Source organism: Spermophilus citellus, assembly GCF_964194105.1.
Source record: "Spermophilus citellus genome assembly, chromosome: 3".
Classification (NCBI taxonomy): domain Eukaryota; kingdom Metazoa; phylum Chordata; class Mammalia; order Rodentia; family Sciuridae; genus Spermophilus; species Spermophilus citellus.
In genome coordinates, this window is record NC_138184.1 from 162087375 (window position 1) to 162103764 (window position 16390).

The window sequence follows — 16390 nt, forward strand, 5'->3', positions numbered from 1 at the left end:
GTGCACACCTGTAATCTCAGTGACTTGGAAGGCTGAAGCAGAAGGATATCAAGTTAGAAGATAGCTTCAGCAACTTAACAAGACCTTGTCTTAAAATTTCAAAGTAGTAAGAAGAAGAAAGGATTGGGGATATAATTCAGTGGTAAAGCACCTTTGGGTTCATGCCCCACTACCAATAAATAAATAAATAGATTAATTAATTAATTTAAAATAAGGGTACAGACACATTCACATGGGCAAAATAAAAAATGTGGAAAACACACACAAAAACATTAACAATTATTATTTTCAGTGGTGGAAGAAAATGCTTTTAATTAAAAAATTTCTGTATGTTTCTTATTTGAAAAACAAAAATACCTCTTTAATCAGAAATAAATGTTATTAAAAACTGCAAAATTCCCCAAGTAAAAATAAGATCTTGTCTAAATCAAGCCAGTCAAAATGATGCAAGAATATAAAAATCATTAGCATTCTAGCTTCAGACTAGTGTGCATTACCCAGTAGTCTTTCACTAAATGTTTCTTGAGCGATTTGAATAAATGACTGGAGCTAAGCAAAATAAACAAACCCCTGCTCAACTTGGAACTAGTTCAGTTGCTTTTTTTCTTCAGAGTCGTCAAAGCAAATTTGTTGTGTTTATTCTATTAAACTCAAGTTTGAGGTTGCAAGACATTTGTATTACTGTTGAAGTGTGTTGGCATTTCATTTCATTTTGACTGACTCCAACTGTTTTTTTGGTAAGAAGACTGGGCAATATGCAAATAAGCAGGTTTCTGCATATGGACTGTTGTATTAGTTCTTGCCCATTCCAGAAAGCCTGCAATCTGATCAGTGTTCTCTCCAACAGGGGAGAAGACATGAAATGAGTCCATGCATCCCTTATCATGTTGAAATAGCTTATCTTTTTATGATGTGCATGACAGCACAGTAGGAACTCCCTAAATCTCTGTGTGTGTCCCTTATTCCCAGCCCTGTACACTTGGCTCTGTTCTCTACTTTTGCCAACTTGATATCTCATTCTTTCTGTTTCTCCTTATTGTGTCTGTCTTCTCAGCCTACAAATGTGTTTAGATCTCCTTTGGCCTAAAATCACTTTTCATCTCTGCTGCTCCCTGGAGTTACCATTCTATTTCTCCCCTTTTTTCAGCTGCCAGTGTCTCCCTGAGGCTGTCAGCATGTACTGCCTGATTCTGTTCTTCTCTGAACTACCCAAGCACTGTATTTGAGTTAGTCACACCTTTACCTCTTTCCCCCAAAGCTAGGCTAGGACTATTCCTGTTTTTGACATTTCTCCTTGTGTCTCTGGATTCCTAGGAACATAGCAGTCCCTACAGGCACTTATTCATGAGACCTGAGAGCATCTCTTAATTCAAGAATATGGAAAGGTTTGTACAGATTCTTGGATTTGTCCTGGAACACATTTCCATTGAGTGTGCTGTGTTTTTTTTTTTTTTTTGCATATACTTTGCATCTAAAGTTAGCAGCCTTTCCAGTCTTAACCAAAGTTTTCTCTTTCATCTAGTGACTTTCCCTCCTTGCAAAGTTTTTGTTTTTGTGTTTTCTTGTTGAATTGCTTCAGCAGAATTATATAAGGCCAAACCCCAGCGAGGGGTCAAATAGACCTGGTTCAAATGCAGTCTGTTACATGGATAAGTTCTTACTTTGGGATGTGTTACTAGACTTGTTTGTGTCCACATATAAAATCGTTGTACTGAGGTGCATACAGGCAAACAAAAACTATTAAAACTCTAAAAAACAAAATAAAATCATCATCATAATATCCATTTTGTGGGATTTATTGTGAGGATTTAAAGAATTATCATTCAGGGAGCACTTAGCACTGTGTCTGGACTGTGAGGGTTGCTTACTGCTGGAGCACTTCCTTTCTCCCTGACTCCCTTCTCCTGACATGCCCAGAGACTCCAAGCAAGGAAGCTGACTGACATGTGAGTGCCCAAGCAGTCTGTGAATTTGTGCAACGCAAATTGGTGCCCAGCAAACTGCCAAAGCACTGCACTTCACGAGCCTCTGGGGCATTCCCTTTCAAATCATAACCTACAAATGCAAGACCATGCCAACCAGTGTGATCTGTCCAGAGATTTTAAAATAACAGAAAATATATGTAGCAACTGTTAAAGCAGCAGATGGTATTCATATGCTGCAAACTCTCTCTGCTGCCAAGTCACCCACACATCCATAGCCATAGCAGAGGGGAAAGGGAAAAACTACATTTCCTTCTTTTCTTGGAATTGCCATCTTTTCTCATCTCTGTTGCCAATGTCTTCTCACAGGATTTACAAGAGAAGAAAAGTCTCACTGTTCTGGAAATGCCAGAGAACGTTCCAAAACTTGCTTAGCCTTCTTCCTAGCAACAAATCCAGCAACTTCCTCTACATTTCTTCTGGGTGGCATAGATCTCATGGGGTTTATCACTTTCTGCCTATACTAGTCATACAACCTTGGGTCATTAGTCCAATTTCTGTGCTTCAGTTTTCTTGTCTATTAGATGGGGATAATAAAACTGCCTACTTCATAAAGTTGTTAGGAGGATCAAAGACATGCTATTTGGATACAACAGTACAGGAATGGAGTAAGCACTCAATATGTTGCTATGGAGTCATTGTACCTGCATAAGCATTGGATGAACTTAAGAATTAGTGGAAGTAATGTGGACTAAGAATCAACAAAACATCTGGAGTCCTGACTTTGCCACTTACTGGCTATGACAAGTCATTGAGAATTTACTGAAACTTATTTTTCAGTATTAAATGGAATTAACTCTATGAAAAATAAATTTCAAAATGCCACAGAACACAAAAGGTATTATTATCTTTTTTTTCTGTTTTTTTGATCATAAGTTGCTGATTCTTAGTTGACTTTGCACTTCATATTGCTTGCAGCACCTTACCCTTAGTGGGTGTGCAACAGCAATTGTTAAATGAACAGTTTGATAATTCAACATAATTAAGAAAAAGAAGCAAACCAAGGGGGCGTCTGCATGGTCAACAGAGAAGCCATGAAATCCGTGAATAAACTTATTTTCTTATGTACTTTCCTTATAGACTGGCCTATGAGGCCTTCTTGAAGCTTTTCAGTTTTACTTTGCCATACAATCAGCCATGGGAGGATGAAGAGTTTCCAGTTAGAGCAATGAGGATAGGTTGGGTTTCTCTGGACAGAAACACTGACCACCTGAGAATGTGCAGCTTGACAACCTGACAGTAATGATAGAGACAGAAAAACTAAGAAAAGCAGACATAAGAACTTAAAAAGTCCTTCAGTATAGGTCTTTTTACTGTAATGAGAGATTCCATGAGACTTACTAAAAGCTAAATTAGACAAGCAGTTGAGCTCTTTTTTGGAAAACAATTTCACTTTGGCAGGGCTATACCAGATGACCTAAAATGACAGATTATAATAATTTTCATGATTGCCTCAGGGAAGGTTGAAGTGAACTTGGCTCTGCTTTTGCAATATGTTTCTCAAACATAACTTCTTGGTCTGCTGCACAGGTAATTACTGTGACTACAAAGTTCATGTTGCCAATTATCTCAACTATGGTCTCATTTTCTCTATTGCCACTAAAGCCTGATTTTTTTTTTTGGTTTTGCAGTCTTTAACCAGCCTGTGTTGAAACCTTTATCAATTGAATTGTTCAGTCATGCCAGTTTATATAGCTTTTTGTATCATCAGGATGATTTGCAATTGATTTGGAATATTGGTAATTATTAATTTTCAGTAACAACCAAGACACTAAAATGTTTATTTTTATTTATTAACACTTTGGTTTTCATCACTTTTATACCACTAGCATGAATGTTATTCTAGATGGTGTGCTTGTTTGATTTTTTAGATGATGTGGACATAACAAATATTTCGTAAGGGCAGAATTGAGAAATTAAAATTTTTTGGCAGATTGCAATAATAGACCCCAAAACTAAGAAGGTGAAATATTAGTGGGGTGAAATAAAGTCTTCACTTGATTCTAACCTATAACAAGATAAGGGAAATTTTAATCATCAGGGAGATGTATGTGGGATACCCTCAGGAGGAGGGACTTACCACACAGTTCCCTTGTTTGGATCTGAAAAGTAGGAAGTTGTCAGGATCCAAGGTAACCTCAGAGACTGACTATTTCCCATCATGGTCTCTCTTCTTAATTTTCTGATTATCTCTGCCTTTTCAGTAGATCCTCCCATGACTCCCAATATCCTATCCAAATCCCTCCAAAGCTAGTTTGATTGACTTGGCATATGGGTCCTCCACCAGCCTCCAAAGTGCTAACTCCCGACCCAATCATTGGCCTCCTCTGCTAAAACACAGATTGTCCCTGTGTTTCTGAATTGTGTGCTATGGTTGGGGACATTTGAATTAAATGCAAATCTGGATGTGGCTCCTTGGGCCAGAATTGGAATCAGTGACAGCTACAAGAATTCCCTAAACACAGAGTGGGCATTAGGCAGATAGATGGTTGGATTCAATGACCTTCCAGGCTCCTTCCACCTCTGCAAATTGAATTTTAATTTTTATCATTATTGTTGCATTTCTTCCCAGAGGTGTCTAATGAAAGCCATATTTTTACATTATTCTTTTTTTACATTATTCTTAAAATGAGCCATGAAGATAATTCTGACTCAGTGTAATTAGGATATGCCTAAGATGTCAGAAACAGTAATGCTTTTGCATTAGCTTCTTAAATAAAATATATTTCAAATGTGAAATATTTGTAAATTAGATCTTATTACAGTCAATAACAATGCTATTTAAAGAAAAGAAATAACTTCCATAATGTGAATGTAATGGAGCAGCAAACTGCAACATGAATACTTCTTTAAGATGATTGAAGAGGAGTGTGTGCATGTTTGGAAATTTTTTCCCATATTGTAAATGATGTTCCAGAGATTTCAGTTACTCATTTAAACTCAAATGTCAGATAGCCTGAGTCATTTAGAGCAGATTTCAGTGATGACTCTTCTGATAGTTGTCTGAGAATAAAGTTCTCCAATACAGTATAATTAAATCTCCACATTGAACCTCTGCTAATTTGGAAGTGCATATGTAATGGAGAATAAAAATCATTCCATAAAACGTTAACCTTCTGTCAAGGAACAGAAATTATTTGCTCCAATGAAATCTTAAAGCACCAGGGAGAACTAAGATGCTTCCGTTTTCACTTTTCAACTTAAGAATGTGTTGATATAATAAAAACAAATAGGCAGCAGGGCAGAGTGGCCTTGCTTCCAGCCTGCCTGGCAATGGTGTTGCCATAAGGCAGTGGCCTGGTCAGGGGAGACTGGCTTTCTTATAATTCTAGAGTGACCATTTTTGAGACAAAAGTAATCTCATTTGGCCTCAGTTTCCTCATTTATAAAAGGCAGATGACAATACTTATGCCTCAGAGTTCTTTCAAGAATATTCCTGACACACCATTTAGCTCATATAAAATGTTCAATAACTTAGCTTCTAGGATTATTTTTACTCCAACTCCAGTATGATACAAGTATATTGAGAGTGCATTAAGGAATTGGTAAGGCATTCATTGCAGCCTGGTACTTACATCCTTAAGGGATGGACTGCATCTGCAGTCCCTGGACAGTGGCATGGCTCTGTCTTCTGCTCTTACCAATCCCAGCCTGGAACAGAGTTGTGTCTGGCCCCAGCTTACCATCTGGCTTTGTTCTCCCCAGACTGGACTCCATCCTGGTGTGACTATTTAATTTGGATATGTCAGTATCCCTCTTCACCCTCAGTTCCTGCCTCTTAAAAATTGGGAATCAATTTTATAAATCTTTAAACTTTTGGACACTATTAATTTAAAGTTATCTATTTTACAACAAATGAGTTATCAGGTACTAAAATGTAGAAAAGACAGAGGTTATAGGGGTCATCAACGAACATTTTCTCTGACTTTCTTTTGAAAAACTACTGATGCTCGGATGCCATCCTACCCTCAGGGACTTATTTGGCCTGGATGAAGTCCCGAAGTGGATGTTTCTTAAAAGCTCTCCTGGGGATGCTAATGCACAGGCAAGGTTGGGAGCATTTAGCAGGCCCAAGGTCATACTGTCAGTGGAGGGGCAGGTCTAGAACTCCCAGCTTCTGCCCTTCTTACTGCAACTGATCTTAAGTTCTGGTGTAGCAGAAGCTTTCTGAACAATCCTCTCTGTGAATTTTACCCTTTCTCATAAAAGTGAGGTATTAAATAAACACTCTATTCAAGCACTTCTGTTTGTTGGCTTCCATTTAATTAAGGTTTCATTCTGCAAAGTTCTACCTTCACCTTGTGCTTTTTTTTCTTCTTCTTACAATTGTGTGTTCAGCAACTCCTTTATTCCCAGATGCCTTCTTTTCTCACCGCCTTCAAAGCCACCTCTAAAATGTAATTGCATTGCTGAGTTCCTCTCTGACATCGTCAACCTTGATCAAATACTAAGTTCTTCATTGTTTGTTCTTTTCAGCCTGTATTAGATTCTTCCCAGACGCAGCCTGTGTGTTGATGTGATTGTAAAACACACTGTATTCCCATGAAGTATCAGAGTCGAGTAAGATCAGTGCCTTTTCTCTCTCTCTCTCTCTCTCTCTCTTTCTTTCTTTTGTGCACATAGTTGTTTCCTGCTATTTAGGGGTAATTCAGACTTCTCTCCCTCTCTGAAATGTAATTGGAAATATGTTACCATTTTTTTATTACCTTTTGCCCTTGAATCACTTAAAGTGTCTTAAGATATACTGATGTTCTTAAGTACAATAATGCTTGGTTAAATTAATTGTGAATTTCATTTGTATTAAGTTCCCCTTGTCGGTTTTAGTAGAATAGCAAAATGAAATTTCAGCTTAAGAGAATTAACCAAACAAAACCAATTTACATTGTTGTGTGTGTGTTTCCTTTTTAGGAATCTTTGTGATATTCTTCCTTGGCACTCTTTACCCCTGTTTGCTGAAGCTGCTCTCAGCTGTTGGCATCATCCTGGGAACAGAACGGCTTTGGAAATCGGGGAAACTTCTGGGAGGCTCTTGGCCCAGTGGATCCTCTGAAGGTAAGAGGGGACTCGTTCTCTCTTTGGTTTTAGAAGTCTGAATCAGCTGTCTCTTTTCCAAAGTTCACTTCCTTAAAGAGTGAGTAGAGAAACAAATTGTTGAAAATTCTCTATAAACAATTGAGAATTTTCCTTTTGAGAAAAATGTAGTAGTTATGAAGAAAATCAATCAATTTGAAGTGGAGCTTTGACTTAGAAAGAATTATATTTGAGAACACACACATATGCAATGCACAAACACATCCCTTTAAAAAATATCAATAATATTTCTCTCTTCCAAGAAAATTCTTATGTACTTATAGACTATATCAGCATATCTGCCTTACCCTGACTTCTAATATGGCTTTAAGGATCAAATAATATAACTTAAATCAAATTACTTTCTAAACCATGGGGAATTATTTGCATAAGTATGAAAAACAATTGCTATTATTCCCAAACATGTATAATCCTCCTAAATACTCTTCTATCCTCTAATTTATTTTCCCCCATAGATTATTTTCAGTTCAGTTTGGTAAACTTTGCTAGGCTTCTAGGAAGAAAAGGTGGCAAGTCCTTGCCTTCAAGTGGTAGCTGTCAAATGTAGGGGACAGATCTATCAATAGAAGTGACCGACTCCAGTATGACACAAGGATATTGAGAATGCATTAAGGAGTGGGTAAGGCATCCAATGCAACCTCGTGCAGGAGGATAGCATATTAAAGCAGCTTTCCTGGAAAATATGGGCCCTGAAATGGCTCTTGAAAAATGAACAGAAATTAGCCAGGTAAAGATCAGGAGGAGAGCACTGCAGGCAGGAGCAGTGGGATAAGGATGTGAAATCCACAATCAGAGCAATAAGTTGTGCAGAGTTGTTGAATCATAAGGTGTGGTGTGAGTGTGTGTTAGCTGGGGGTAGGAAACCCTGAAGCATTGAGGGGCATTAGGCTGGGAGTCCTGTGCATTTTAGGCACATTTACTCTGGAATGAGCACAGAGAATGAAGTGGAGGTGAGCATGATTGAAAGAGGGAGAGATTTGTTTTGTAATCATCTGGAGAATAGTAGGAGGGCTAGAATTTGGGTAGAGGAAGTGAGGAACATGGAGGGTGGGAGTGGGGGATGAATGAGCTAGAATACCCTGATTTGGGGATTGTGTGATTCTTGGGTTCTGACTTAGGTGACTGAGAGCATGATGATGTCATAGAGGGATTCCGAAGGGAAGCAGACTTATTCTTGGAGAAGGAAGGACTTTGGGGTATATATTGGACATCTGGGAAGAACTGTCCACTAAGCAGTTGTATCAGGCAGAGGGAAGGGGAGGAATTAGGTCTAGAATATATTGACTTACTAGTTTGAAGGTGATAACTATAAATCCTTTTAAAAATGTAAATTTGGGGCTGGGGATGTGGCTCAAGCGGTAGCGCGCTCTCGCCTGGCATGCGTGCGGCCCGGGTTCGATCCTCAGCACCACATACAAACAAAGATGTTGTGTCCGCCGAGAACTAAAAAATAAATATTAAAAATTCTCTCTCTCTTTCTCCTCTCTCACTCTCTCTTTAAAAAAAAAATGTAAATTTGATTTTGTACTTAAGCCTTTAGTATTACTCATTCCTACACTTGAGACACAACTCATCACATTATTAGTTTCTAGTTTAACATTATTTGTTACCTGGGAACCTAAAGTCCCTAACTTCTGGGGAGGCTGGGGTGGGAAGATCACTCCCACCTCATGGTGAGCCCATGATTTCAAGATCAGCCTGGGCAACATAGGGAGATCCTTTCTCAAAAATAAACAGACAAATGAACAAACAAAAAACTCTAATATTAACCATTTCATTTGTACATGTAGTTTCTTGTCTTATTTTCTTGGCATAGTAAGTTAGGATGTTTCCTAGGGACAAATATGGTGACTTTTTGATAAAAGAGGATTTAAAGCAGTATTTTAAAACCAATGTAAACCCTAAAATTTAGGAGAGTTAGAAGTCAGTGCCAAAGTATGAAACTATAATTTCATAATAGCTACAGAAATTAGTTAGGGAAAGTGCTTTTCTTTTCAAAGTATAGTTCTTTTTCTGTATTAATCATGGTTTCTTTTCAGTTCTTCAGTTCCATTGCCCTACCCAGTATTTAAACATTGCTTATGGGAGACTGAGCAGGGTCTTTCTTGCATTCTTCAGTGGGCGATGTCAGCCCCCCACCCCAGGGTGTTCCCAGTGGGCCACCCTGACACATGGTGAGCGGGTCTGTTGCAACAGAGGCTGTACTGTTTGAGAGCAAATCCACCCAAGTTAGACTTTTTAAATTCATTACTCAGAGCTGTCTTGGAGGGAATGTCATGGGTAAAAATCTTAAATTCATACAACACAATAGCATGACTCTGAGTGAATTTTATTTGATTATTATGGTCCTAATTGGCATAATGACTTTTTTTTCATGAAGACTTTCTGGAAAATTACAAAACCTTCCTGTTTTACACTTTTTAGTCCATTTTATTACCATCCTTCCAGGAAATTTAAAGATGAGCTAATCTATCACTTTCATTTTCATACATGAGAAAATTAATTGGAAGCAAAATTAAATCTAATACTGAAAGCTGGAACCAGAGCCCTCGTCTCTTGAAGCCTGCTCTGGCCTTTCCACTGCATCATTTTTTCCTCTCATCCCAAATATTTTTTGAACTGTGGAGTCATCTCTGTGTGTTAAAATAGGGAGTTGAATTAATTAAATCAGTTCACACTGGTGATAGTTGCTTTGGTTAGTCACACTAGATTAAACAAACAGATTTTTCTTTAATACTTGAGGCTCCAATTAATGTTTTATTATTTTCAAACATTAAAAAAAGCATGGACTTTGGTTTTGGTACTCTTTATTTCTCTATAGTAGTCCTAACACTAAAATGAAGGATTAGAATCAAACCACCTATGTTTAAATCCCAGTGTTTTTTTTTTTTTTAAAAAAGCACTCATCAATGATTTTAAAACCACCACTTTTAAGCAGAAGATATTTCTGATTCAGTCAATTGTGCTGCACTCTGCTATGAATTTTATGTACAGAAAATGAATATGTGGAAATGCTGAGTTGGTGTAACTTAGAATGACGGCATATGCATGCAAGTTGTAGGTGGTCTTGAAGACAATGAATTGTTCTTGAAATTCACAGAATGGTCAGTCTCTGCTGTGAAACCAGTGGGCTGTAAGTCATCGGAGTGCGTGTCCAAAACATGATTCACTCATCCCGAAAGCTACCAGGAACAAAAGGAGCTTCCACTCATGTGCAGGGAACAAGGAATATTTCTCCTTGTTTGACTCTTTGCATTTTTCTTTCTTTGTTTTTCTCTCTGTGACTCCATGTCTCTTTTTCTGTCTCACTCATATTCTCTGTGGAATAAACACATACACATTTGATATCTCCAAAACAGAAGACCCTTGACAATTTTTGTTTATTACACTGGCAGTGGAAGAGCCTGTCATGGATAAGGATGAGAGCTGTGGGGAGACACTGTCTGGCACATGCTAAAAGTTTGCCCTCTGCGTTGCTTGGATGCATTGGGCAGGACGGTACAAGCAAGGGTGAACAAATTTGGAAACTATTACAGACTGTGAGCACAAGATGTGGTAGCTAAGGAATGGGGGATGGTGGTCAGCTTTCATCACTGTCACCTGCCTTGGTGGCAGTATCTTCTGAACTGTCTTACCAGGGGAGAAGAGCAGGATGGATTGGAAGGGGGTGGCTGCTTCCTACTCATATTCCATCTAGGTGAACATGTACAAGTACCATTATGCAAACAAAATAATGCATGGAATTTATGTTAGCTTTGGGGTTGCCACTTGCAAGTATTTAGAGTTGGAAAAACCATTCACACTGCCCTCCTATCCAGTGGATTCTGCCAAAGGAAGGTTGTCTGGAGAGAATTCCTATTAGAAAGCAGAAGCCATGGGTGAGTTGCCAGGGTGACACTTTTGAGTGGGCAGTATTCCAACAGGCTCGGATCATATTTTGCAGTAAAATGTGTTACCCTATGCCCTTCTGTGGTGTGGGATTTTAAAAAGACAGAGGAGAGGAAATGCTGACACACAAACTTTTGGTACAAATTCAGTCCCACCATAGAGGTCCTAGACTTCACATCAGCAGTTTGGTGGAGGACAATGACAGCGGGTGTTTAATCAGATAACGTCCTGCTGTATTTAGAATTTTTACTCTCCACTGCTTTTTGTTGTTTGAGTACTTTTGAAATTATTCTTGATTCAGGTTTATTATTAACTTTTGAACCCCAGCTACTGCACTAATATCTTGCTGCTTGTGTTAAAATGAGAATGGTGACTAGTGGATTTATTTTTGCCTTAGTTGATGGAATAGCCAGGCAGCATAATATGAATTAATGACTCTTCACATTTTCCCAGAATATAAGCTGCATTCATTATACCCTGGGGATCTATTTCAAATGCATGTTCTAATAACCATTCTTGCTAGTTGTTGAATTTTTTAGCTTTTTAAAAGCTTTTACATGATGAACAAATAGATACAAATAAACAATAAATACTTTTTTCTTAAACTTAAAAAATTGGTTGTTCTCATTAACAAATGAAAAAAAAAGCAATAGGATTCCCTCTTTGGAATCAATAATGTGTTAGTGCTATTTGTTTTAGATAAGAAACATTCTCAGGCAATTATACCTTTTAATATGTTTTATAAAATGAAATCTATAAGGAAAGATTTAGGGTTAAAAAAAATGGTTGAGGATGCAGAACCACTAACAGGTTTTTTTTTCACCCAGTGTTTTTTCTTTCATTTAAAGGGTAGGTAGATTTGATTATTGCTAGAACGATTCAGAAATGGCAATATTAAGTTTTCAGTATTTTCAATTATTCTGTCACCTCTACTGTTTCCCCTCTTTGCCATCAGGATTTTCATGTTTTATTTAGAATCATATTAATGTATGTGTATCACATAGAGGATGTGAGATAAAAAGAGACAAAGAACTTGGTGTGGTGGCACATGCTGGTAATTCCAGCGGCTGTGAGGCTGAGGCAGGAGGATGGGGAATTCAAAGCTAGCCTGAGCAAAAGCAAGGTGCTAAGCAACTCAGTGAGCCCTTTCTCTAAATAAAATACAAAATAGGGCTGGGAATGTGGCTCAGTGGTAGAGAGCCCCTGAATTCAATCCCCAGTACCCCCCACCCCACCAAAAAAAAAACCAATAAGACAGATAGAAGAGGCGAGAAGAGAGAGGCTGAAGGGGGAGAGATTCCTCATGTCCTACACATAAATCAAAACAGTATTTGTAGCACTTTTCTCCTCTCAGTCTTAGGTTTGACTGCAGTAGGGCTTTATGTACTAGCCAGATTCCTCACCCTTCCTGGAGGTTTTGACAGTCTACTGCCCACAGCTGGATCCCTCCTTTTGGAGATCATCCTCAGCCTTTAGCTATAGAGAGCTACCTCACTCCGTCTGCCCTGAGCAGCATGCATTCAACAACTGGTGGATCTTGGGATGCAAGAGAGGACAATACAGTACCTGAAGGGTCTGCTGTGGCTTTTGTTGTGACTATCACAACACAACTTCTCCCACTTCCTGGTCCTACTTTGGGCACTCCCCCAACAGGTGAGCCCAAGAGCCTTCACCAGTAAAATTCCTTCATGCAAATATTCATCTCAGCATCTGGTACCAGGAAAACCTGAGCTGCAGCAGTCACCATACCGGGACCACATAGTACAAGATCGTATGCGCAGGTGATCATGTGTCTTTACAGCAATGTGATAAGGTACTGGCTCTGGAATCATAATCAAGATCTATGACAATGTAGCCCAGACCTTTCCTGTAAAAAAACAATGGGGTTAGTAATACTTACCTCCTACAGTTGATAGCAACGTATTCAAACCTGGCATATAGGAAATGTTTATTACATTATAACTATTATTATAATGGCCAGTAATTTCCTATAAACATTCAATAAATAGTGTGCTAGTTTTGACCAAGGTTACATCATAGAACACATTTTAATGTCTTTATTTTGATGTTTAATTTATTAAAGTATGGAGGTTAATAAAAGACGCATCATCTGCAATTTTATATATCTCTTCTATACCATGAGTCCACTTTTATGAAGTACATGGAGAATTTAAGCAGCATTCCAAAGGGAATTTAAAGTTCTAAAGGGAACCCAAACAAAAGGAGATAAAAAAGGAAGTCCTATGAGTACAAGTTAAAAGACCAGATTGACTAAAGATAAGAAAACAGGCATAACTTGTCTCTGCCTGAAAGTAAGTGGAGAACTTTTGTGAAGAGCATATTGGACATTTCTTTTTGTCATGTTTCAGAGGACAGAGCAAGAGGAAATGGATATAATTTAAAGGAGGAGGATAATTGGTTTTGTATCAAGGGAACTCCTCTGTTCTTGACACAGGAAGGAACTTGTGGAATATACAATAATAAAAATCTTAAAAAAAAAAAAGACAACTTTTAGTCTTGAGTGACTGAGATGTTTCCCAGGAAATCCAGGGAGAATTCTAGATTGTGTGATTCTGGGATTTCAGAAATGAGCCTTCCTAGGAATTCCAACACATGCATGTTTTGCAAATGGACTAAAATAACTATTATTACCCACATTTCATTTTCTCTATAACCAAATTTCTTATAGTATCTTTGTGTCTAAATACACTGGTGTGTGCTTTTCTGAAAACCTAACAAAAATATTTTTCATTGAATAGGTGTCTTTATGTATATTTGAAAATTTGCTAGATATTATCATAATTTTCAATTTTACTGTTTGTCATATTTTTATATTCTACATATAAATAAATTAAATACTACCATCCTGAACCATTTATTTGTACCCAATGTAAGCTCTTTTGTTACTTTAATCTTGTGTTGACACTGTTGAAATAGTTATGAGTATTACTATGAAGGCTTTGGAACAACAGGAGGAAGTCTGGAACTTTGGAGAACAAATTATTTTTCAATTGATTAATTGCTGAGATAAGATTAAAGATTGGATATTGGGCTAGATTTTTTGATTAAATGCTTTTTTAAGACCTTAGTGTAAGAAGAAAGAGGAAGCCACTAAGAAGTTTCTAAATTACTAAGAAGTATATTGGATTTTGCATTTTCTCTTTGGCATGTCTTATCAAATAATAGTAGGCTGAGACAGCTTAGTATAGGTGAAAGAGCATGGGATTAGGACCCAGTGCCTGTATATGGTTCTGTTGCAGCCACAGCTGATCTGTTCTGCAACAGATGATCTGGTCTCATAAAACCACATTTGTACTGGTTTACTTTGCATTTAATTCCTGCTGTTTATCACAGCACAGTGACCTTTTTCAAAGAAATCTTGCAGACCTGAGGGTTCACCCCTGCCATTTCAGCCTCAGAGCTCCAGCATACCTGGCAACCATGCTTTCCTCTTCTCTATAGATATATTTATGATTTAATATTTCTTTTGATTAAATGGGTTCACTAGCAGAAGAATAAAATAGTCTTACTGATTCTCAGGCTTCCAGTATTCTCCCCAATACATTTCGTTCTTTCTATTACTGCCAAGTTAAAATTCTTCAAGTGGCTCTGTTCAGAAGGGATAAAGTTCTCAGCCACTACCCTAGTCTTCCAGGACTCCTTCTTGATTATTGAGTTTGTGTACTGTATCAGTGGGGTAGGCTTTAGTGTTCTGACATAAAATTATCTTGATCTGTGTATTAATCACAGTGCTTAGCACAATGCTTAGCATCACAAGGCCTAATTCATTTGAGGCTTCTTTTGGGGATTTTGCTCAATATTTGCTTGCCGTTCTTATAAGATCCCTCAACCCTCGTCTTCCTTCAGCACATGCTTCTCCACTACAGAGCCTCCCTGTTTTATATCATATTGCTCTGCCTCACCTCTGAAATTCTCCCACATGGCTGGGAATTTCCACTAGGCTTCCTTTTACTTTCCCAGTTGACAATGGTGTTGTGCAAGGCTGTGAGTACTCAGAGTGCTATGGTTGCCCCTGGGGGCATCAAGAGCACTACCATAGTCATGGTGATTTCTGCCCCCACTCAGGAAATACACTTGCTTGAATCATCCACAAATGAGCATTTTCAATGTAATATATTCATTGAGACAGGAAGGTACATGTCTTTTGGAAATGAATTTTGACAACATGAATGGAAATAAATAATGTTTCCTTCATATCTCTTTTAAGTAGCAACAAGTTGAAATGCAAAACACTTGCTTCAGACCAGATAAGAATGGTTTTAAGCCTAGTTCTGCTTCTCACCTTGGGTCTTCAGCATGTCATCCTGCCCGATCCTTTCAGTGATAGTAATGACACTGGTATTCTATGTTCTTTGCCACTAACAAAGCACTTTGACATGTTGTTTGATTTCAGCCTTGGGATGGTCTACCTAGAGCTCGTTGGTATCTGTCAAACAATAAAACTGGTTTAAGGGATATGCCTCCAAATCCTAATATAGTAAACCTACAGCAGACACTTGTAGGTTTCTTCTAACATGTAACACAGTGGTAGAGCACTTGTTGAACCTGGGTGAGGCCCTGTTCAATCCCTGGCAGAAAGAGAGAGAGAGGCGGGGGGGGGGTGGAGGAAGGAAAGAGGAAGGAAGGAAGGAAAGAAGGAAGGAAGAAAAGAAGGAAAGAAAGAAAAATCCACAACCTCTTGAGTCAGAATGTGTGTTTTAGCAAGCTCCTGGGCATTCACATATACTTTTAAAATTGGAGAAGTTCTCTAATCTAAGGACAGTTTAAGCCTCTGAGGTACAAACATGAAAGATGTTTTAAAATTTTCACTCCTTTCATTGCCTTCAAATCTCTTCTGTCAAATCTCTTTTTCCCTTTGAAGTGTTCTCCAGCAGTTCTGATAGATTTTTAGTTACTTTCAGGTTTTTAAAAGTTTAAATATAGTCTAGTCCATTTTGAAGTTTCAGACTCATATGGATATAAAAGCTTTCCTTTCCCCCAGCCCAGCTTGGTTCCTTAAGCTTTTTTTTTTTTTCTTTCTTTCTTTTTTCTTTGCCTGTTCATCCACTTGTTCTTCTATTGAATGAACCGCTTCCAAGCCCCAACCTGTAGTAGTGGATCATGATGATGTTTACTTTTCAGAATTAGGAATTCAGTTGCCCCTCTCAGACTTCAATGAAATGCAGAAATAAAACCCAAGCACACACACCTTATATGTGTGAAGCAGTGAATGAGGAATCTCCAGGTTATTGACCCAAGGGTGATTGCATGGTTGTCTTTGTCATAAATCAAATTTGATGAAGTATGAGACTATACTTCATTTAAAAGAGATATTTTTAAAGCTCTCATTCTAGATTTTTATTTAAATTTCTCAATATTCTTTGGCTAGGAAAGCAAGAGTTAGCTATATTCCCTGGGAGCCAAATGAC

General features: G+C 38.0%; 1 protein-coding gene across 1 annotated transcript in view; it reads left to right on the plus strand.

Annotated features, from left to right (window-relative positions):
• Positions 1-16390, plus strand: part of NRCAM (neuronal cell adhesion molecule) — a 278975-nt gene that overhangs the window by 49837 nt on the left and 212748 nt on the right. Inside the window, exon 2 of the mRNA XM_081286371.1 lies at positions 6891-7034. The gene's annotated coding sequence lies outside the window, so the exon portion shown is untranslated. The remainder of the gene's footprint in view (positions 1-6890; positions 7035-16390) is intronic.